The sequence below is a fragment of the Spermophilus citellus genome, assembly GCF_964194105.1.
Source record: "Spermophilus citellus genome assembly, chromosome: 1".
Lineage (NCBI taxonomy): Eukaryota > Metazoa > Chordata > Mammalia > Rodentia > Sciuridae > Spermophilus > Spermophilus citellus.
The window spans coordinates 225,177,604-225,200,455 of record NC_138182.1 but is presented as its reverse complement, the minus strand read 5'-3'; the positions used below and the strand labels follow the sequence as shown (position 1 = coordinate 225,200,455).

The 22,852-nt window shown below is 40.7% G+C and overlaps 1 protein-coding gene across 4 annotated transcripts in view; it reads left to right on the top strand.

The window, feature by feature from the left end:
- The window catches only part of PDE8B (phosphodiesterase 8B), a 215,026-nt gene that overhangs the window by 160,970 nt on the left and 31,204 nt on the right, over positions 1–22,852 (top strand). The gene's annotated exons all lie outside the window — the stretch shown is intronic.

Genomic DNA, 22,852 nt, shown 5'->3' with positions numbered 1-22,852 from the left:
AAAAAATACAAAATAGGGCTGGGGATGTGGCTCGGTGGTTCAGTGCCCCTGAGTTCGATCCCCAGTACCCCTTCCCAGGAAAGAGTATTTTATGTTTTTAGTATTATTTAGGATTTGTGAGTTATATATTCTTTAAATCAGGTGCTGGGACATTTTTTTCAGGACCATTTATAAGTATTTTAGGCCTTTCAGTCTCAGCTGCAACTCAACTCTTAGTGGGTAGGCAGCCACAGAGCAAGTGTCAAGGAATGGCTAAGGCTGTGTCATAAAATTATATTTACAAAAGCAGGTGCTAGTCCCTGGGCCAGAGTTTACTGACTCTTTTAGCCAGCTCTGCATCGCTGTGATCAAAAGACCTGACAAGATCAACTCAGGGAGGAATGGTTTATTTTGGCTCATGGTTTAGAGGTTCAGTCCATTGTCAGCAACCCTGTCACTCTGGGCCCAAGATGAGGCAGAGCATCATGGCAGAAGGGTATGGCAGAGGAGAGCAGCTCTGCACCTGATAGCAGGAAGCAGAGAGAGAGCTCTGCTTACCAGGCACAAAATATAAACCTTCGTCCACACCCTACCTGCCTGTGGTTACCATCCAGTTAATTAATCCACTGATTTGATTACATGTCTCACATAATCAATCATTTCACTTCTGAAAATTGTTTTATTATCACCATATGAGCTTTTGAAGGGCACCTCATATCTAAACCATAAAACTGACCTCTGCTTTTTATGAAAAAAAATTTATGATAAGCTTATATGCAGCTACCCATGAGAGTTTTTGTTGTTATTTGTTTGTTTCAAGTACTTGAGATTTAACCCAGGGCTAACCCAGATTTTATCACTGAGCTATATCACCAGCCCCTTTAAGTTTTTGTTTTAAGACAGAGTCTCACTTAAGTTGATAAAAGCCTCACTAAGTTGCCGAGGCTGGCCTCAAACTTGCCATCCTCCTGCCTAAGCCTCCGGAGTTACTGGGCTTACAGGTGTGCACCACCATGCCGGGCTATCTGTGCACTTTTGCAGCAAATCAGTGATTAAATCTTTACTCACACGCCATTGATTATCATCTCATCCGGTCCCCAGGCCTCACTCTAAAGGGCTCACCAGTGATTCTTCATCATCCAGGAAACAATCATCAGACATGGCTCAGGGGTACTCACCTTACTCTCCCTCTCCTCCCTGACACTTTGAAGCTCTCTCAACACAGCTGGTTTGCTCATACAGTGGGGTTTCTCCCACCACTCTCTCTTTTGAGCCTGCTCATCCTTCTTCTTATCCTCCTAGAAATCTCTTGCTCACCTGTCCCAGGTGGTGTCTCCTCTAGAAGTGTCCCTGGCCACTTCTCTTTCCTACATGGTGGACTCAGCCCTTATTCTTGCTTCCCCATGAGACCAGATCACCAAGGGCAGTATCCTGTCTTGGACTCTGCACCTCCATCTCCTGCTGCTTCTACTAAACTCACTCAATGAATGTTGTATTGTTGAAGCTTATCAGGGGTCTTCTGTTTATGTGTCATAATAAGACATAGTATTTGTACCCCTCACTGTGCCAGTGCTTGTCATATAGAATTCCTGTAGCCCTCACCACAACCCCATGAGGTGATCCTAGGATCCCCTTTTTTATACATGAGGAGTCTGAGGTTTGGAATAGTGAAGAAACTTGTCCAGGTGTCACATAAGATAAATGTGGCAGAGCCAGGATTCAAATCTGAAAGTAGTTAGCAACATGGTCATAAAAGAAATTCAAGTGCATATTTGGAGACTTTGTAGAGAATGGTTACCCTTACTTAGAAAGCCAGGGGATGATTTCACAGAGGAGATGTTGGCTGAGATGGGTTTAAACAGTAGTTAGAATGTGTTCTTAAGGGAGGAATCCCTGTGAAAACTAAAAGGTAGCTAGAAACAGGAAAGGAGAGCATGACCAGGCTTGGATGGATCCCCTGGAGTGGTGGAAAGTGGGTGAGCTAGAGCTAGAACTGCCAGTGAACTTGGGGGTCCAGCCTCGGCCACCCACCTACCTCTGTCCAGCTCCTCAGCGTACTCTGCCTCTAGCACCTTCAGGTCCCACAGCCATTGCTGCTAGCTGTTTGGACTAAAGGAAATCAAACCACATGAATGGGTATGTTTATGTGATGTGCGTAGGGCAGCTTGGAGGTAGGTGTGGAAGGCTAAGACAGTGAGGTACCCAGCTGTCCACAGAGGAGCCTGGGGCCTTTCCTAGGAAAATCTGGAGCCTGGGACCACCACTGCTTTTGAAGATCAGCAGAGTGACTTTTCCTGGGACCACGTGTCATCAATAATGTATGTTGAGTATTGTCACTTCTAACTGCAGCCCTTCAGAATTCATTCCCCAACATACTTGGCAGTGTGCACCCAATGCAAACCTAACAACTAACCATAGTGCCACCTTTTCCTTTGCCTAAAGAGTCTTTTGTCTCAACCATAAAGCAGTATTCATTGCCAAGGATTGTATTCACACTTCTAAGTCTCATTCACACTTATGTGGTGCCTTCAATTTCTAAGAGCAAAATCCCAAGAAGTGTGGCCTTCTCTACTGCCATGGATAGAAAAGGAAGTGAGGTGAAAGAAGAATTTGAAATGTTTCTGGTTAAATTTGCTCTGCTACATTTTGGAGAAATCTGACTTTCATCAGTCTCTCACCCTGGTTTGCTGAAGGCTAAGTTTCAGGTTTGGGACTTCAGAGCCCAGCTCCAGGAAACCAAAGAAAGCTGCATTTGCTTATCTTCATGACCAGCTTGTCCCTAAACCCAGAATCACAATGTAAGGAGTGGGTTCAGTAATACTTGTTCTTTGTTAGTTAGCAACAGAGGCTGTGGGCTGGTGGCTGAGCAGGTGTGACGTATGTACTTGGAGTCAGTGGGAGTATGATAAGGGCCAGGTCCTGGGGGTGCCTTTCATTCCACAAGGGCTTATGGAGCGCTTCATACCAAGCATGAACCAGAACTAAGGCACTGAAGGAAAACCACGGGCAGGGCCTGCACCAACGCTGCTTTGAGTCCCATGGAGGATTATGAGAAGGCTTCCATCTGTAGAACTGTTAAAAGGATGTTTAGTGCTTAGTTACAGAACACTGACCCAGGCATGACAAAGGAAGCCAAAGGCAGATTCATAGGAAGCCGGTTGTAATCATAAGGAACACCAGACCTGTTTTGACGGTGGAAAGGTCTCCAAGGAGATTGCCTATACCTGCTCCTCCGCCTTGGGGGCAGCACTTGTAAGTGGCAAGGAATGTGAAAAGGCTCTTTATCTTGGCTGCTCATTGCAGTTATCTAGAGAGTTAAAAATAAAGTATAAAACAGTGATGTTGTATCCAAGAGGATGGGCTGGAGTGCAGGCTGGCCATGAGGGTTTCTGAGACCTTCCCCCAGGGGATTCCAATGTCCTGCCAAGGTGGAAACCACTGACTGAAAGCGAAGCCTCTGAGGGATTTGGTCTGGTGTGATCGGGTATGTTAACCTAGGGACTTTTCCCACTGGACAATTTAGAGGCAGACTAGAGTGTGGTTTGATTAAAAAGCCATGGAGAGGCAGGTTGCTAGAAGAATGTGTGTCATTCTCACAGGGAGGACGAGGCACTGTGGAACTGCCAAGAGCAAGAACCTGGCCTTCCTCAGCTTTGAACCTCCCTTCTGAGCCCTGGCATAGAAAATGTCTGTTGAATGAACGTTTGCATCTGGGAACTGAAGTGTGGGAAGCAGGAGTGGTTTCCAGGAGCCAGGAGCCCTCTGTCTGCTCCACAGGCCTTGGGAGCATGGAGTGCAGCCTGGGCTTCTGGAGCAGCCTTGGACCCAAAGAAGGCCCACCTGGGATATGCCACTGGCTGGGCTTGATGACATGAGGGTAGCCCCTGCCTGACTTCCCAGCTCTCTCTTCTGACCTAGCACAGAGTCTGGCACATGGGAGGGGAGGCATTTCCAAATGGACAGGTGATGTTCTGGGCAGTCTTCCTCCCTGGGCTGTTTCTGGGCATCAGAGCGTCTCTGTCCTTAGAGCCTGACCTGACCACACTGTAGTTCCTGATCACAGTGAGATTTGGGTTACATGCAACCATGCATCCCTTGGTCTGCCTCCCAAGTCTTGTTACCTGATTCAGCTGACAGGATTTGGGCTTATGTTGTTTTTCATTTCTCTTCCACATTAATGTTTCATGGCTGTGAGATCGAGTAGGAGAAGTAATGGTATAGACAGGATTTATTGAGTTGTTGGTTTCAATTTAAATTTGAAAAATTCACCCAGTTGCCTTTAGGATATGAGAACTATAAAAAAAAACACCTTCGATAAACCCATGTGACGTTACAGAGCTGAAACCCCAAGTCTTATTTCTCTACTTGTCACTGCTGGGTCCCCAGGTGACATAGCAGGTTGACAAACCCATTAGTCGCGGAAGCACAATGTTCTGTGTAAGTGACCATATGCTGCTTGATGACATGACCAATTATGAGAGCTGCGCTGTTAGCTGATTGTGTCTTTGTGTGAATATCATAGAGTGTACTTGCAGGAAGGTGCCTATGACCACAGTCATATCTGTTGACAGAAATATCATTATGAGACATGACTATAGTTGAGGAATTATACTCTAGTTATGTCCCTGGACAGCACTCTGGTGGTGAAGAGATGGTAAGACCCTCATAGGAAGGAGCCAGCCCTTAAGAGTAACTGTCCCAGGAATGGTGAGCTGTGCCAGTTGGGTCAGTCTCAGGCAGGGGCAGTTTTGTGCTTTGTGGAGTCCAGAGGGCAGATCACCAGCCCTCTATGTTGCCAGTGGCTTTTCTGCACCTGAGCACCTCAGCACCCACCTGTGCTTGGGGATTCTACCACGGTGGCATGTAACCTCCTGGGGCTGCAACAGCTCTGTGGGGCCAGAGTGTCACCTATGTGTGTTCCCCTTACCTTTTGACCAATCAGCGCTCAGATGGAATTGTTTAAGCAGTGGCTCCTGAGTCGTTTTCTGGACTAGTAAATTAAAGCGACATTAAAACCGAAACATCTTTAAAACATCTAACCAAAAGTGTTGGGGCTCTGGGGCCCTGACCTGGCTGGCAGCCTCCTGGTGGCCAGCTGAGGTAAATCAGTGCAGGGACCACTGGGGTGGCTGTGCAAAGGAGCATGTGAGGTTAGGCCTGAGAGGCCATCAGGGCAGAAGTCAGTGATGACCTCTGGGGGTCCAGGCTCCCTGGGGCCTCCATACTCATCAACTTCTATTGGAGCAGGAGAGTAAAACTGGAAGAATAAAAGACTGTATATGAATTTATCTGAGATGAAACCAACTACTATGTGTAACTCTAATGCTCTAATGAAAAAGTTCTTTTCAGACAACATTTATAAGTTTACAAATAAGAGAGAACACTGAAACACTTGTCTCCCCCAAAACACAAAACAGGTGTCTTTACATAAAAAGGAAAGGGAAAAAATTGCCTCATTTTGCTCAGAATTACTTTCCTCCCTGTGCAAGGGCTAAAGGTGACCCAGTGTTTTTTGTTGTTGATGTTTGTTTTGTTTTTTTAAATATACTTTTAGATGGTTGATGAACCTTTATTTTATTCATTTATTTATATATGGTGCTGAGAATTGAACCCAGTACCTCACACATGTTAGGCAAGTGCTCTATCACTGAGCCACAACCCCAGCCCATGATCCAGTGTTTTGATTCATGTCTGCATTCCTCCTTGGTTCAGTAGTAGAGAGCAGAGAAGCAGAAGCTGCAGCCCAGCGGGTCCTGTGCCTGTTGAGTGGGCCATGCCTCTTGTGTTTGAACTCATCTCAGGCCCACAGTACAATTTCCAGATAGTCTTTCTGGCCACGACCTTGACTTTTGATTCTGAAAATACAAGCTGGTAACCTGGAGAGTTTTATGTTTTTCTAAGGCTCTGAACAACACTGAGTCACAGAGCTGGGCTGAGTCATGGCAGGTGGGCAGCTCTGCACAAGCAGCCCACCAGTTGTTCCTGTTCCTGAACCAGCCTCCCTGGCCCCCTCTCTGGAGTGAGATGGGCAGCTCCAATGCTGACCAGGACCAATGAGGCCAGATGGCCTTTGTGACTCCTGTTTTCTCCCAGAAGAGAGATCCTCAGGTATGAAAGCACTTGATTGCCTGGAGAAATCTTGACCTCTAGTATCCCATATTTGATAATAGCATTTGGAGAAGAAAATATGATTTCCTGTTTGGTCTTCCAACTCCTTCTCTCTTTGTCTCCCTAAGAACTCTGACTTTCTCCAAAACTACTGAGCTAAAGCTGTCTTTCTCTCCAGTACATTCCACATTCCTGCCGGCTTTGTCTCCCCCAACTTGGCACTAGGATCATTTATTTCTCCCTTTGAATAAATCTAACATAATTTTCTCATGTACACATATGAAATTACCTAAGCGAACACCACCATTGTGCCCATGCACAAGAATGGGGTTTTACTAGAATGAGATATATCCTATGCTTACATAATTTTATCAAAATGGATTCTACTGTCATGTATAACTAAGAAAAACAAATAAAATAAAATAAAATAAAATAAAATAAAAAAGCCACGCTGGCTGCCTGTTGCCTATGAGGTCTGCCCTGGTGACTTAGATTCCTTCACAAAGGATCAGCTATTTAGCATCCTGTTAGTTCACTCATACTGACTCCCAGTTCCCATGTGTGCATTCAGAAGGAGATTGAGAAATCCTGTTCCTCCCATGGGATGTCTGTCCCCTTCATAATGGCTGTCCTTTTGGGGGTTCTGCTACCCTTGACTGCTATGTCACAGCCCAGTGCTGAGTCAAGTTTTGTCCCACCACAGAAGTCATCCTAAGCAACCTCAGTGTCTTCCCCATCCTGACTACTTCTGTCACCAACTGATTACCTTGCACAATGCTAGGCAGGTGACTAATAAATTCAGATGAAATTGAATCACCTAAAATTGTTCTTAATTAGGTTACCAGCATCATGTCTTACAAGACAGTCCTTGGAAGGTACTTGATAAATGACACAGAAGGAATAAGACAGCCCCTGTCCCGGTCTTCCTAAGTCAAGTTAACTATACTCAGATATATGAAAACAGAAAGAAAAGCAGAGTTATCGTCAAACAGCTTAAACACAAATGAAAAAGGAGAGATGAACATAAGAGATGTTTTGACCAAATAATGAGCCAGATTTTCTGCTGAGTAAAGTTTTGAGGCATGAGACAGAGATGGGAAAAAGAGTGACCCTAAGGGAATGGCCAAAGCACCGACTGTTCCATGACTTTAGAGATGGACAGGAATCTCAAGGGCACCAATGGAGGTCCCTGTTTCCCAGGAGACCTGCCCGCGGAGCCTGAGCAGCTGCAGGTGTTCTAACCACCAGTTCTTGCAATCCAGCAGGAATAACTTCAAGCCTGTTGCACAGAATATAGACAGGAGCTTATTGGAACAGCGAGAAATAAGGATAAGGTACAGTTTAGGCCATATACAGATGGCCTCTGAGCAGAACAGCATGGCTCTTAGAGTCTGGGGTGGTTAAGGGTTTGGGGTTCCTTTGTTCTTGCCTTAGTTTCATATTCCCCCCTTATGTACTTCATTTCTCTTTGTATAGCCCTTGGCACATTTCCTTTGGGACAGTCCTAATGACCTAGACCAGAGGGGAGGGTTATGAGGACCTGGTCACAGGGGTGGGTGTGACATGCTTTTGAAACAACAATTCCCTGCAGGGGTTATAATTAACTATGGTTGGGGTAGGTTTGGCATACCAGTTCCCCTTCTCCAGATGTTTGTCTGTTTTGGTTAGTTTTCCTGTGATTCCCTGATTTCTTCCCTGTGAGTTATCACCCTTCATTGTCCTTCTCTACCTACTCACTCATGGCTGACCAGCTACTTAACAGTGTCTTCACTGGACAAGAGAAGGAGGGAGGCTAAGGTAGTCTAGCTCAGTATGCTGGGTGGAAGCCACACAGGATCCTGTGGCTGTTTAGATGTGCAGAAAGAGATTCCAAAAGGAGATTCCAAAATGATACACTGTATCAGAATACAATGAAGCCTCATAGTCATAATTTACTGAGTGTTTATTTTATGACAGGCCCTAGGCTTTTAAAAGGCATAATCTCAATTAATCATCAAGTCCATAACATAGTATTGTCTTCATCCAACAGATAAAGAAACTGGTACTGAGAGAGCTTGGCATCACACCTTGCAACCACTTCCCAGCCCCTCCAGCAATGTTCTCACTGGCACAGTCCAGCGTTGTAAACCACAGGGAAAGCAGACTCAGTGAAAAAGACACCCAGAACCCATCTATTCACAATTCACATTCCACCCAAGTTTTTTCTCTAGCATTTTGTTTTGAAAATTATACAGCAAAGTTAAAGACTTGTACAGTAAACACCTGAATGCTTCCTAGCTAGATTGTACCTTTAACATCTTACTCTACTTCCCTTATTGTATCTCTTCAAACATACATCCTTTATGCATCCTTCAATCCACTTTGGTTTTTAAAATAAATTTCATGTATTAGTACTCCTCCCCACATGCTTAGCCTGCATTTCATTCATTAAGTACAATTCTATATTTGCTTACATTTTATATAAGATTAACATTCAACAAAAATACATGAATAGTAAATATGCTTTTGCATGATCTTTGACAAAAGTATGCACCAGTGTGACCTAAACCCCTAACAAGACATAGAACACATTACCATTCCAAAAATTCTTTCATTCCATATCCCAGTTTATCTCTGCTGCTCAACCCCCAGAAGCAACCATTGCTTTGATTTTTTTCCACCATAGATTAGTTAGGGCTGTTCAAGAAATTCACATAAATGGAGCCATACAATATGTACAAATATAATTTGTGCAAAGCTCCTTTCAGTTAGTATAATATTTTAGAAACTTTTGGTTTTGAGTGTATCAGTGCAGTGCTTTTTATTGCTGAGTAGTATTCCATTGGATTGGTACATCGAGTTGTATTAATCCTTTTTCCAATTGATCAATGCCTAGATTGACTCCAGTTTGGGGATATTATGAATAAATCTTCTATGAACATTCTCATATAAGCATTTTTATAAATGTGTATTTTAATATTTATTGGGGAAAACCTAGGAGTATATTTGCTAAGTCACAGATTATATATTTACTTTTGTAAGAAACTGCCAGTTCCTTTCCCAAAGTAGTTTATCATTTGACATTCCCAAGAACAACATATGAGATCTTTGCCACACATCTTTGTTTGTAAAGACTGTGTTGCCAGTCTTTACAATTTTAGCTGTTCTATCAGGTGTATAGGTTTTAATTTGCACTTCTCTGATAATTAATGTTGAAAAATTTTTCCATGTCTTATTGACCTTTCATAAAGGTTAATTCAAAGGGTCTATTCAAAGTCTTTGCCACTTTTTATTGGACTATTTTTATTATTGAGTAGTAGAAATACTTTATACATCAATCTATTGCTAGATATATATGTTTTACTAATATTTTCTTCCACGCTAGCTTTTCTATTCATTTAACAGAATTTTCATGAAGAGAAGTTTTTGATTTGACATTTATAATTAATAATTTGTTCAATTTACTAGTATGTTTTTGTTATTGCTTTCAGTGACTTACCTCAGAAAACTTTGCTTATACCCAGGCCATAAAGATATTTTATATTTTCCTTTAAAGGCTTTGTGGTTTTCTCTTACATGTATATCTGTAATCCATATAGAATTCTTTTTTGTTTGTAGTGTCAAATAGGATCAAGCTTAATATTTGTCCATCTGGATACTCAATTATTGAAATTCAACCATTTGTTGAAATGACTTTCCTTTCTTCATTGGATTGCCTTGGCACCTTTACCAAAGGTCAAATGATTGTACAGTATTACTACCTCTGGACTCTATTCTATTGCATTGATATATGTGTTAATCTGTATGTCAATTGCATACATTTTTAGTCAGCTTTTTATTGCTGTGATGAAAATACCCGACCAGAACAACTTAGAGAAGGAAAAGTTCATTTGGGGCTTATGGTTTGTGAGCTCTCAATCCACAGAGAGCTGAGCCTATTGTTCTGGGCCCAAGGTGAGGCAGCACATCGTGGTGGAAGGGTGTGGTGGAGCAGTACTACTTATGGCATCCATTAAGCAGAGAGAGTGGCAGGGAAGGGGCCACAGGAAAGATGCCCACAGAAAGATGCCTCCTGTAATAGTTCCTCATCTGCCTACAGTTACCACCCAGTCCATTCAAACTAGGATGGACTGATTAGGTTGCTGCTCTCACAGTCCAAACATTTTGCCTGCATTAACACAGGAAAAAGCTGCATTAACAGTTTTGGGGGGACACATCATCTCCAAACCATAACACCCTCTTAATTACCTCATAGTAAGTCTCATAGTCAGATAATGTAAGTTATCCAACTGATTAGTTATCCTGTGTTCTTTGCTCTACTACACAAAATGTATAATTAGCTTGATAATATTTACCCCAAAGCCTGCTAAGTTTATTATTAGGAATGCATTGAAGTTGTAGATAAATTGGAGTGAATCAATATTTAATGATAGTCCTCCAATCCATGAACATGGTATACTTCTCCATTTGTTTAGATCTGTAATATCTCTCTGGAGTGTTTTATAGTTTTCAGTATAGAGGTCTTTGTGTGCCTCCCTGAAATGTTGATATGTTGTTTTATTGGGAGGTTCCAAGACCACCCATCTGTTTGGTGATTCACCAGAAAGACAAGGATTCAAAGGCAGTTGTATTTGTGGCTATTTTATTACAATAGTCATTAGAGGAAAAGATATATCAGGCAGAGTCTGGAGGAAACTCTACATAGGCTCCCAATGTTCTTCTCCTCTCTTCTATCGCAGTGGAATTCAACACGTGTGCATTGTTTTCACCCAAGGACTCAAAGTCCTACATTGTTTTCTTTCATTCAGTTCAAAATATGTTATAATTTCCCTTGAATTTCTTCTTGGTTCATGGGATATTCAGAAATTGTTTGTTGGGTTTGGTTTCTAAATATTTGGAGATTTTATAGATATTTTTCTGTTAATAGTTTCAAATTTAATCCATTGTGGTCAGAGAACATACTTTGTGTTATTTGAATCCATTCAGATTTATTGAAACATGATGTATGGGCCAGATAGTCAATATTCCCAGTTGAGTTGAAAAGAGTATATATTCTTCCCTTATTGGGTGGAGTGTTCTATAAATCTCAATTAGACCAAAATGATTGATAATGTTATTCATATTTTCTGTATTTGCTAATTTTTTCTAGTTCTAAACAAATGCCAAGAGAGAAATGCTTAGATCTTTAATTATGATTGTGAATTTGTTTATTTTTCCCTAATCAAAATTTTGCATGTGTTTTGAAGCTCTGTTGTAAAGTAGCATGCACACATGCACACACACATTTACTATGTGTTTATGATGAATCAGACCTTTTGTCATTCTAAAATGTTCCTTTTTAATATCTAGTGACACTCTTATAATCTATTTTATTTGATTGAATATAGCCACTGCAGCCTTCTTATGCCTTTCTGTTTGCATCATGTATCTTTTCTCATCCATGTACTTTCGATCTGTGTCTTTTTAAGGTGAATTTCTTATGGAGAGCGTATTAAGGTTTGATCTTTTCATCAATTCTAACAATCTGGTTTTAAATTGTTGCATTTAATTCATTAACATTTAATGTAATCATCAATAAGTTTGGACTCAGGTCTACCATTTTATCCTTTGTTTTCTGTTTGCACTTGTGCTCTTCATTTTTTTCTCAGTTCCTTTATATGAGCCTTCTTTTAGATTATTTGAACAAGTTTTTAAAATTCCACTTTATCCATTGGCTTTGTAGTTAATCTCTACATTTTTAAATGGTTTCCCTCAGGATTACTGTACACCTTTAACTTTACACAGTCTACTGTGTAATATTATGTCTACTAATATTATGCCAATTCATGTGAAACATAGAAACTCATGCAATTTTAAGGTTCATTTACACTTTTCCTCCTCTCTTTTATGCTATAGTTTACATATATATTGCATCTACATCCATGGTAAAATCCACAAAACAATGTTATTATATACACACATATAATATATGCATATTACAGAAATTTAGAGAAAATTGCCTCAAATATTTGCTACTCTTGATATGGAAGATTGGTAAGGCAGCAGGCATGTTTATTCTGTCCTTCCCTCTCTCTGGAAAGTTTTGTGCCTTTAAGCAAATGCTCCAGCCACTTGACATCAGATGCCTCCCTCTATGGCATATCAGTAGGTACCTTAACTGCCTGCAGACCATAGAGGGAATCACATCATTTCAAACATACTTCTCTCAACTCTATGGCCTCTAATTCTTGAGAAATTACATTATTAATATGGCATTTTTTGGACACTGAGGAACACTTCCCAGCTATTTTTTCAGGAAAATTTCAATATAGTTGCTGGGTATGTGATGTTTGGATGCTGTATTTTGGCCCCACAAACACAGTGATATGGCCACTCTGGGACACCATACCAACAGTTGTTTTTGTAGGGTGATGAACAACCTCCTAAGCCATACTATGCATTATTCTCACTTGAAATAGAGCTTCAGTGTCATGAGGGTTAGTTTTGCCACTGGAGGCAGCCTCAGGGCCCAAGGGTATAAATATACTGTGGGGACCTCTGGCATGAAGGCTCAGGTGCACTCCCTCAGCAGTGAAAGAACATTTATATTTGTTTAAAGTGAGAATGTTTCCTGACTACACTGGCTGCCACCTATTCCTGTCTCCCTTCCATCAGCCAGGTCACCCCAGAGAACTGAATCTCCCTATAATAACCTCCTGGAAGTAGCCTGTCATCAGGACACTCATAGTCCAGTGCATTTGGCTCCAAGAAAAAGTTAGTTACAGCATGCTAGTAACCATGTTCCTGCTTGGCTGTGGGTACCATTTTTTAAATTGGGAAAAAAAAATCTGTGCATGCCACCTGAGATTTGTATACTTTTAAAAAATGACAAATGCGGTTTGATATGTCCATTTTGCTAGCCTTTTTCAGAGCACAGGAGTGTTGTTTAATACCCCTCCTGTGCCTTCATTTCTAAAGGAGCATTTCCAGACAAATTGGGTGAGTGGTCTCACGTCCTAGGATTTCTCCCTGGACTGGCCCTCAGACCGGCCGCCCTGTACTAGGAATGGTGGCAGCATCCCAAGGAACAAATGATTTGTATGTGTGGATTGAGTTTATTTAGTGTCAAGTTTGGGAATGCCCACAACTTACCTTCTAACTCTTCGACTTCCCAGCCTTTGAGAAATGCTGTCTTTGGCTATTCTTGAACTAGGTCCTTGAGAGAGGAAGCTTTCTCTCTTGTCCTCTGCCACCCCCCCCCACCCCACCCCCACCCCAGTATCTAGAACATCACCTGGCACATAGTAATGTGCTCAAGAATGAACCAACTCAATTATGACAGCATCTGTCTTTGTCTGCTATTGACAGTTAAATCCCTTGAGGATAGAGATGGAGATCTAATTATTTTTGTCTCAATAAACATTTCTTGAGTTGCTTTAGCAGATAAGGGATCAATTAGAGATGCCCTTTTACTCCTGGGCATGATTGTTTACCAAATGTAAACAAAGATTCTAATGAACAACATTTTCAGAAACTTGGTACACAGAATGATAAAACTGTTTTATGTTCCTGTCCTCTTGCTATTACTAATTTTTCCTTTGTGCTGTCCCCACCTCTGCAGTAGATCTTGGTAGCTCTCTGGAGACCTGATTTATTAAGCATTGGTCCTGAGGATCGCTTCTATCTTATGCTAATCAGAGTGCAAATGAAGCCCTGGTGTCATTAAGTAGTTTAATGACTCTCTGTTGAGGGCTGAAGTAACAGGAGTGGGAAAATGTTAGATCTTTGTAATTTCCTCATTCTTTCGACAAAATCCAGCAGGCATGTGGGTTTATACTTTGTGTAGCAAAAGTGCCATCCATCATTAACAATTTTTCAAGAACAAGAAACATTAAGCAAAATGAAATTTCTTCCTGAAGCTGTTTGTATTTAAGTTCTTCTTTTCCCTGTGCACTGAGAGGACACAGGATGGAGGAAATTACAGCATGCAATTGAGGAACACAAGTGTGCTGCTTGCATGTAAACTGCTCGGCAAAACACACCACATGTGCTCATATTTAAGCTTTGGAGGAAATTAAACTCAAATCGATCTTGAAATAGCAAGCATTAAGCATCACTGAATCCAGATTCTCAACAAACAGAATTCATCTGTGAAAGAGAAGCAGAGGGAGTAGACATTATCTGGGCCACAGTATGGGCCAGGCCACGGGTTCTCAAAACATGCCCCTGGACCTACAGGCTCAGCATCACCTGGGGACTTAGTAGAAATGCAGCTTCACTGTGTGCAGTGGCACAGAACTATAATCCCACTACTTGGGAGACAGAGACAAGAGGATCACAAGTTTGAGGCCAGCCTGGGCAAAGGAGTGGACCCTGTCTCAAAATAAAATTTAGAAAAAATAGGGGTTTGATCCCCAGTACCTACTGGCCATGCACACAAAAGCGAAGCAAAGCAAAAAAAGGAATGCAAAGTGTCAACCCTTACCCAAACTGCTGAACCAGAATATACAAGGGCTGAGCCCTGAAGAGAGTGTTAGCAAGCCCTTCAGAGATCAGCTTGAAGCTTGCAGGCCAGGTCCTTTGCACACATTATCTTATTTGAACCTCTTAGATTCTTAAAAGTAAGTATAATCGTTAACTCCAAGTGTCAGCTTGTCTGGGTTAAAAAATACATAAATAGTTGGTGAAACCTTCTTTCTGGGTATGTTTGGGAGAGTTTTTCCCAAAGAGGTTGTCATTGCTGTTCTAGGATCTTAGGGTTTTGGACTCTCAAACTTATACCACTAGACTCCCTCGTTCTTCAGTTTACAGATGGGACTTTCTAGTCTCTGTAAACCATGAGCCAATTTGCATCATAACCTCCCACCCTTGTATATCTCTCCATATACCCTGATGGTTCTGTTTCTCTGAACAACCCTACAATACAGTTGATATTGGTCACCATTTTCCCCTAAGGAAACTGAGAGCAGGTGAAGCTTCTAAGTACCTCAGTCTGTACAACTAGAAATGGAGGCATAAAAGATCTGTTGGGGAAAACCTGTGATCTTTTCACTTAACTAGTGTTTCTCAAACTATAATGTGTAATTGAATCACCTGGAGATTAAGTGTTACAATGTAGATTCTGATTCCCTGAGTCTGGAGAGAGACAAAGAGTTAGTAGTTTTAACAGACTCCCTGGTGTCTCCAACATCTCTGGTGAACCAACCATACCTGGAGCATAAAGGTGTTCACACGTTACCACATGGTCCCTACCTGAGGCTTGAGCCTGACCCAGGACTCCAAGAGACCCAAATGCTTGGTCTTTGCCTGTCTGATTTGTGTATCAGGATTATGTATATCAGAGTACAGGGGGCCTGAGATCTGTTTTAACAGGGCTCCAGGTAATTCTGATCCAAAACTCAGTATTTGTCAGGTTATCAAGTACAGTGGCACTTCACCATAGGTGTTTGAAAATCATTAAAAGAGAAATTGGACAAATGAAGAAAGTTATAACATTTAAGCCTGAATGGCAGTTTGCATTACTGTTTTTCCATGAGATAAGGATATGAAAATGACTATCACTGGGCTAAACCATGAAAGTGCCTCTCTATAAAGGCTCTTAAAAATGCTTGCTGAATGTAGAGCCAGTGGGCACAAATAAAGCCCTGGGAAATCAGATATGTTTGATCAAGGTACACCAGTGGTAACTGAACATGTTGATCTGGCATCGCACAGGAGAGGGATGCTTAAACTTTTCCAAGAAAATATCTGTAATAGAGGAGAGGAAACCTAGGTTTGTCTGGCATATGGAAAACGATCTGATAAAACAGCTTGGAATTTTTCTTTTTAGTCTTGTGAAATCTTAAAAATTCATATGCCCTTTCATTCATATCAAACCAATCCATGTTGCTTTGATATACATAACATTTTTAATTGCCGTTGAGATTAAAGAGAAGGGACACTGTTGTGCTGGGCCTATTAAAATCTTAAAATTTATTGATGTTAAGAGAAGTTACCCCATAGATTAGGTTCAGCATCTGTGCAAACCCTCTTCTGTCTTGATGCTCCAGGATTTTGAGAACTGAAGCTCAGAATACATGAACACAAGTGGCCACAGCTTGTCTATGGCTGTGCAAAGGTATCATGGGGACAGGGACCCAGGACGTTGCATGAGGTACTTTGTTCCTGTGTTTGGGGACTGCTTGGGTATGAGTGTTGAGAAGTGTGTTTTGAAGTGGTCTTTGAAAACAGAGCAGACAGAAAAGATCTTTGATCTAGGTATCAGATCCTTTCACTTTTTGAGAAAATACTCATCAAAGTACTTTCAGTAAAGAAAGATGATCAAAGATGTTCTGTATGACACCACTTTGCTATTTCATTACATGTAAATGAAGGGAGGGTCTCAAATGACTGTTTCTGTGCTCAGATCAATTCATCCAGCACTAGAACTTCTCCTCATCAAAGGGGTCTTGTCACATGCATGAAAGCATTTAGTTTTGTTGGGAAGCTTTAGATAAGAATGTTTAGTCTTTAAAAAATGGATTTCTTAATAAGCCAACTTTGAAGCTACCCTGATTTTTAAAGTAAATAGTACTTTTGTTCATCTTAATCAACTTTCTACCCCTTTTCATAACATTTCGGGGGACACAGAAAAATAGCAATAAATTTTGAGTTTGAAAACATTGATCCAGATCTTTTATCAAAGTCAGCATTTGACTATGAGATCAAGAAATATTTTAGTCATTTCCAATTTTATTACAAATATATGGATGGATTTGAACAGCATTTTTGTTTGTTAATAATATCAACCATTTTTACTAATGAATCCAATGAGAAATGTTATTAGAGAATCTCTCAGAGGCTCGGGGAACCTAGTCAGGGATGAGATTGCATTCAGGTATTTGATGACTTTGATTTCTCACCCATAAAACTCTTTGCCTGTCTGATTTGTGTAGCAGGATTATATATATCAGAGCACAGGAATGTATTTTTTTAAGTCAATATTGTCTTTGCTTTTTGAAAAACCACCTTTTATGGTAAATTTTCATGTGTTTTGTCATGAAACAATTTACAAATTAATTTCTTCAGAGGCATAAACATTAAGCATAATCAACAAAGACCAATATGATGGCCAAATCATTAATAACAATATCTTCCCCACAGCTCTAAGATAAAAAGAGTCTGGTTCATCTCAGTATCTTATGGATTCATGTTATATTTGTTAGCTCTGTGTATTAGGTACTGTGTTAGCAGTGGTATACAAAGGCCATCAAATTAGAAATAGCTCCTGTCCATAGAACTTATAGTTTGGCAGAGGAACAGACGTTAGTCAAAAAATGCAAAGTTGTGAACTACAGTAAATCCAATAGGAGAAAAGTCCATTGAGAACATGTGACAGTAGGGCTTGACCTTGTAAAGACAGGCAGGAAATATCAGGGAAGCCTTTCCTGTGCAAATCACATCTGAGCTAAAATCTGGAGGACAAAGACTGATTTGGGAAACTTCCAGAGCAGAGGAGACACACATGCAAAGGTCATGAGGTAATAAAGGACATGGGAGAATCAGAGAAATGGAAAGGAAGCCAGTATGGCCCGTGGCTAAGAGTAGTGGGCAGAGTCCCAGCCATAGAGCTGGCAGGGGCCAGGCCAATGGCAGAGCTTTCCAGCCAGATTGCTATCCAGAGTTGCCCCCAAGACCAATGAGAAGTGGGAGTTTTAAGCAGAAGGTGAAGGGATTATGCAAGCTTGTACTGGCTATAAAATTGAGATGGACTGGGCTGGGGGTATTGGCAAGTCCAGAAAAGCGCTGATGGTAGCCTGCATTCTGATGCTAGAAAGATGCAGCCGATCCCAGGGGTATTGGAAAGAGATTTGACAGGATGGGCTGATGGGCTGGACACAGGCTAGGGAAAGAAAAGGAAGCAGAAGGAGGATCCATGCTTGAAGACTGAGGTAGCTGTTAATTTAATTGTGATTCTGATACCTTTGACCTTATTGTTCAGTAAGGACAAAATCATACACACACTTTGCTGCCAAATACTATTCACCTTCCCAAGGTGATTCTAAACTGAATGCTGAAGGAGGCATTAAGTATTTATTTGCTGACGTGTTTGTTGTATTTATCCTGTCCTTGACTCATTTTAGATACTGTTATTTATTTATTTATTTATTCTTTCCTCTACCAAATTCTACATTACTTGTTTGGGGTTTAAAATTTATAATCAGTAAGTTATTCCTAGGGTTGTTTAATTTTTTTTTCATTTGGAGTTGACTCATTTTTTAAATTTTTTTTTTTTTTAGTTTTTATTTATTTGTTTGATGTGGTGCTGAGGACCAAACCCAAGGCCTCATGCATGCAAGGCAAGTGCTCTGAGCCACAACCTCAGCCCATGGGTTGACTCATTTTAATTGCTAAAAAAATCATATGTTTGGTTTTTTTTTTAAGCTTGATTTGAATACATCATCATTAAAAGTGATGCTTTCATGTCATTATATCTCAGGACTTTCCTCCAAGAATTTCTCCACAGTTTATAAAATCAATCAAATGAATTAAATGAGTATTTTAAATGGTTACCTAAGTAAACATTACACTTCTTAGATTGATAGTTGCTGTTTATAATTCCTTAGTTATGTTTTTTTTCCTAGTTATGGTTTGATATAGAGCATCATCTCATGCCCAGGCTCATGGTAGGGAGTCCCAGAGACTGTGATATGTCATTCACCTCATTTGGTTCCAGGCTGTTCTCAATTTCCTTCATCTTCTTTATTTCACAGATTTTAAAATTGTACTTCAGACCTCTGAATTTTAACCATCAAACCTTATACTAAGTGGAACACACAATTTTCCAAACACATTTTTATGAAAGGTTTTAAACAAATAGAAGATTTGGAAGAACTTTAAGTGAATAACTTTAAGTGATTTGTGCATACAAAAATCCAGAATTCATTGTGCTTTTTAGAGTTAAGCATAACCAAGCATAACCACCTTGGTTCAGTTATTAGCATTTTGCTCAATCATGTGTCTGTTTGGGTCCCTCTAGACATCCCCCAGTCCATTCTGTTTTTTCATAGATTTCCAGGTATCCAAAGTTATGAATGCCAGCATATTTTCAGATCAACTTGCATATTATTAACTGGAATTTTATTTTTAAACACAATAAATATCTTTATTTTATTTTTATGTGGTGCTGAGGATCGAACCCAGTGCCTCATACATGGTGGGTGAGCACTCTACCTCTGAGCCACATGCCCCCCACCCTACTAACTGGAATTTAATGTTGATTTTTTTAAAGGTAGAAATTATTTACAGTGACATGTACAAATCTTAAGTACGGTTTCCTCTGAGTTTTGACAAATGCAGATAGCTCTGCAACCCCAGTGCCATCAAGAAAAAAACAGGCTTCTCTGTCCCCCCAGTTCCCTCATGACCGTTTGCACCCTCCACCCCTGTCCTGCCCACCCTAGATAGAACCACTATGTGTGAATGTTTAGTCATAGGTTGGATAGAGCTTCACCCAGGTGCACTCTGTTGTGCTTGGCTTCTTTTCCTCATCATAATGTTTTTGAGACTCATCTATTTTGTATGTATCAGTAATGTTTTCCCCTTTTTATTACTAACTATTCTTTTGCCTCAATCCTCTGCATTGTACTTCTCCTAATCTTAGATTCCTGGGCTGTTTCCCGCTCTGGGCTGCTTTGAACATTCTTATACAAGTTTTTCTATGAATAAAAGCTCTTGTTTTTCTTGGGTAAATACTTGGGTAAATACTTAGGGATAGAACTATTGGGTCATAGGGGATATATATATATATATATATATATATATATATATATATATATATCCATCCATCCATCCATCCATATCCATATTCCTGCTAGACCTTTTCTCAAAGTGGTCATACCATTTTATATTCCCTCCAACATCATGTTAAAGGTTTCAGTAGATCTTCATCCTTGAAAAATTTTTTCTTTAGTTTTAGACATTCTGGTGGTGGGTGTGGAGGAGGAAAATATAATTTTTAAGTGATTATTTTTTAAGAAACAATGCTTTTTAGAGTTAAGCATAACCAAGTGTTTGTAAACATAGCATTTAGCACAACAGAAAAATTTGTGGCAGCCTATGGTATTTTAAGTAATTAAAGGTTTAAAATCATGAGTCCTCCCTTAAGCTGGAAGTCCCCAAGGACATGCTGATAAACTCTAGCTTTGAGCTCTGACAGAGAACTTCACAGGCCAGGGATGGTGGATTTCATGTTGCATAAACCATAGTGCCAAAGCCTCTGGTCTTCCAGTAATGCACAGTATCACCATTCCAAGCCAGTTCTGCACATGAAAATATTCTACATTTTAAGATTTTATAAAGGGAAAAACGCATCACACTGTGTAAAGAGTGATGGCATGAGTACATTGAATTCTGACCTTTTTGCTTTAGCAAACATGTGATAAACCTTTTGATCAGAGAAATTCAAACCATCCCCAAAATCTCAAGGAGAATTATTTTTTCAAATAGATGTTGTGCATAGATCCAAGAGATATTTCCTTAGACCCCAGTTTAATAAGTCAAAGTGTGAGAATTCCTTTCTGGAGCCTCTCTCTGACGGAGCAATTGGTTTTGGACCACGGCTTGATGTTGAGCTCTGTGTACTAGCTGTGTGTCATAGGGAAGTTTAAAACCTCAACTTCCTTGTCTGTCCAAAGGAATGGTGCTACTTCCCCACTTGCAAGGGTGTTGTATGATTACATTGCAAATGGAAAGTTGCCAGTCTTGGGAAACATGTAAGAGATGTGTGTTGTCACAGGGTGAAGCTTAACCCTCTTCCTGCCCCACAGTCCTCAAGCCTGTGAGCCTCCCCGAGCTGCCCACCACAGAGAACATGGAACTACAGAACCACTCATCCCCCTATTTATATTCTCAGCTCAACTAGGGGTTATGAGGAAAATAATTTTGATGGAATATGTCCTACCAAGTTATAAATGACTGGTGGGTTTAGATCTCTAGAAGAAATTCTCATTCTAAGAGAATTTGTCATCCAAGTGAACTCAAGTTGTAAAATGGAGTATTCAGGAGAGGCACACAGATCATCAGAGAGCTTCATTTAAAAACCCAGCACTGCTGGGGTGTGACAGAGACAGGTCTTCTGGTTCTGCCACTGGTTCAAAGCATCACAAAGTGAATCACAACAAAGGATCTGGGCAGTAGATGCTGATGCAGCCCTGGGGAATCTCTGATTTCAAAGCAAGGAGTATCTCTGGGCTCTCCTGCTGGCAGTAGACGCAGAGAGAGAGAGCAGTTCAAAGGCCCATGAGCCAATCTGGGGGCAGTGCATCCAGCTTAGAAAGTACCATGTGCAGCATCCTGTGTGGAGACAGATGCAGCAGAGACACCCCAGAAGATGGGACTAGTACCTGTCATCCTTCCCTAGTCACTCTTCTTACCCTCAGTGGATGGGGTACATTCTCCCAAGAAAAACCGGATTGGTTTGCAAATCTGCTGGACCTTATGCTGGACCCATTTGGTTCCTCTCCAGACAGCACATAGCCCATGTTGAGGTTTCAGGAGCTCCATTGTTCAGTCAGCTGGCCTGTGGGTCTGCAAAATATGAGGAAAGGGGGTTTGGGGTTTTAGGTAATATGGGAAGCTTTGGGGCGTTGCTCCTAAAAAGGAGATGTATTTTGATTCAGAGAGAAAAAGTAAGCATTTAAAAATCACTTGCTTTTGAGCTAGAGCTGATGGTGAAAACAAAACTAGGCAAAAGTTTTATTCTTTCAGTATAGTATAAAAATCCACACTGAACTTAATAGCTTTATAGCAAGTAGTCTTTATTCTTTAAGGAAAATATAAAATACTTCACAGAATAAATAAAAGGACCCCATATTATGGGATAACTGAGTCAATAGCCTTTGGTGACATAATGACCAAGGTTTCACAGAGGTGGGTCATGTAATTGTTTCTGTAATTATGTGGAAAGGGACTGAGCTGAATAGTTCATTTTAACACTAAACATTTTACACGATTATGTTTCAGTGTTCTGTCAGGCTGGACCATTTTGCCTGTGTCTGATACATGTGAGATTTCTAGCCATTACAGTTGATGTTGCTAAGCCATCCTAACCTTCCTCCACTGATGGTCCCACACACTCATCCTATTTTCCAAGTTAATCTCGTCCTTTTGTTGAGTGGCTGAAAAGGTCTAATGGTCTGAGCCCTGGATGGAAGCAAGTGGAATTGGCAGTGAAGCAGCACAATTATAAGTGTGATAGAACAAAATGTTCCCCACCACTAGCAAGAGAAGCATATTTATTTCTTGTGTTAATGGCATCATTTAAAATCTGATAATGAGAAAGAAATAGGTGCAAAACAGCATCTCATGAGTTCAGATCTCATTGTGAGGAAGAAACAGTTTATAAATTGGCTCTATAATTGAGGAGCATTTGAAGGCCTTTCGGAAAGTCTGAAAAAAATCCTGGACTAAAATTTAGATTACTTTTATATTACAGAAACATTTTATAAAATATCTGAAACAAACAGGTTATAATGAGACTGATAAGGAGAGACACTGCAGACTTGGCCTGAGCCAGGAAGCTGAGAAGCAATTACAGGTTATATATGTTACTTTAAATTTAGGTATGACTTTCTGTCATTCTGCATTTCTGCAGACTGTCAACATGAGAACAGCTGACTGGAGCATAGCCATCCTGCTTAGAAAGTAGGTCCTCGGGTATTTGCCTGCTCTTAGGCTCAGCTGTTCTGGGTGTCTGATGGTGATAGAGCATTTGTAGTCTTGCCGCGTGGTGTACATCTTTCATCTGTTCACCCTGTCTGCAACTTTT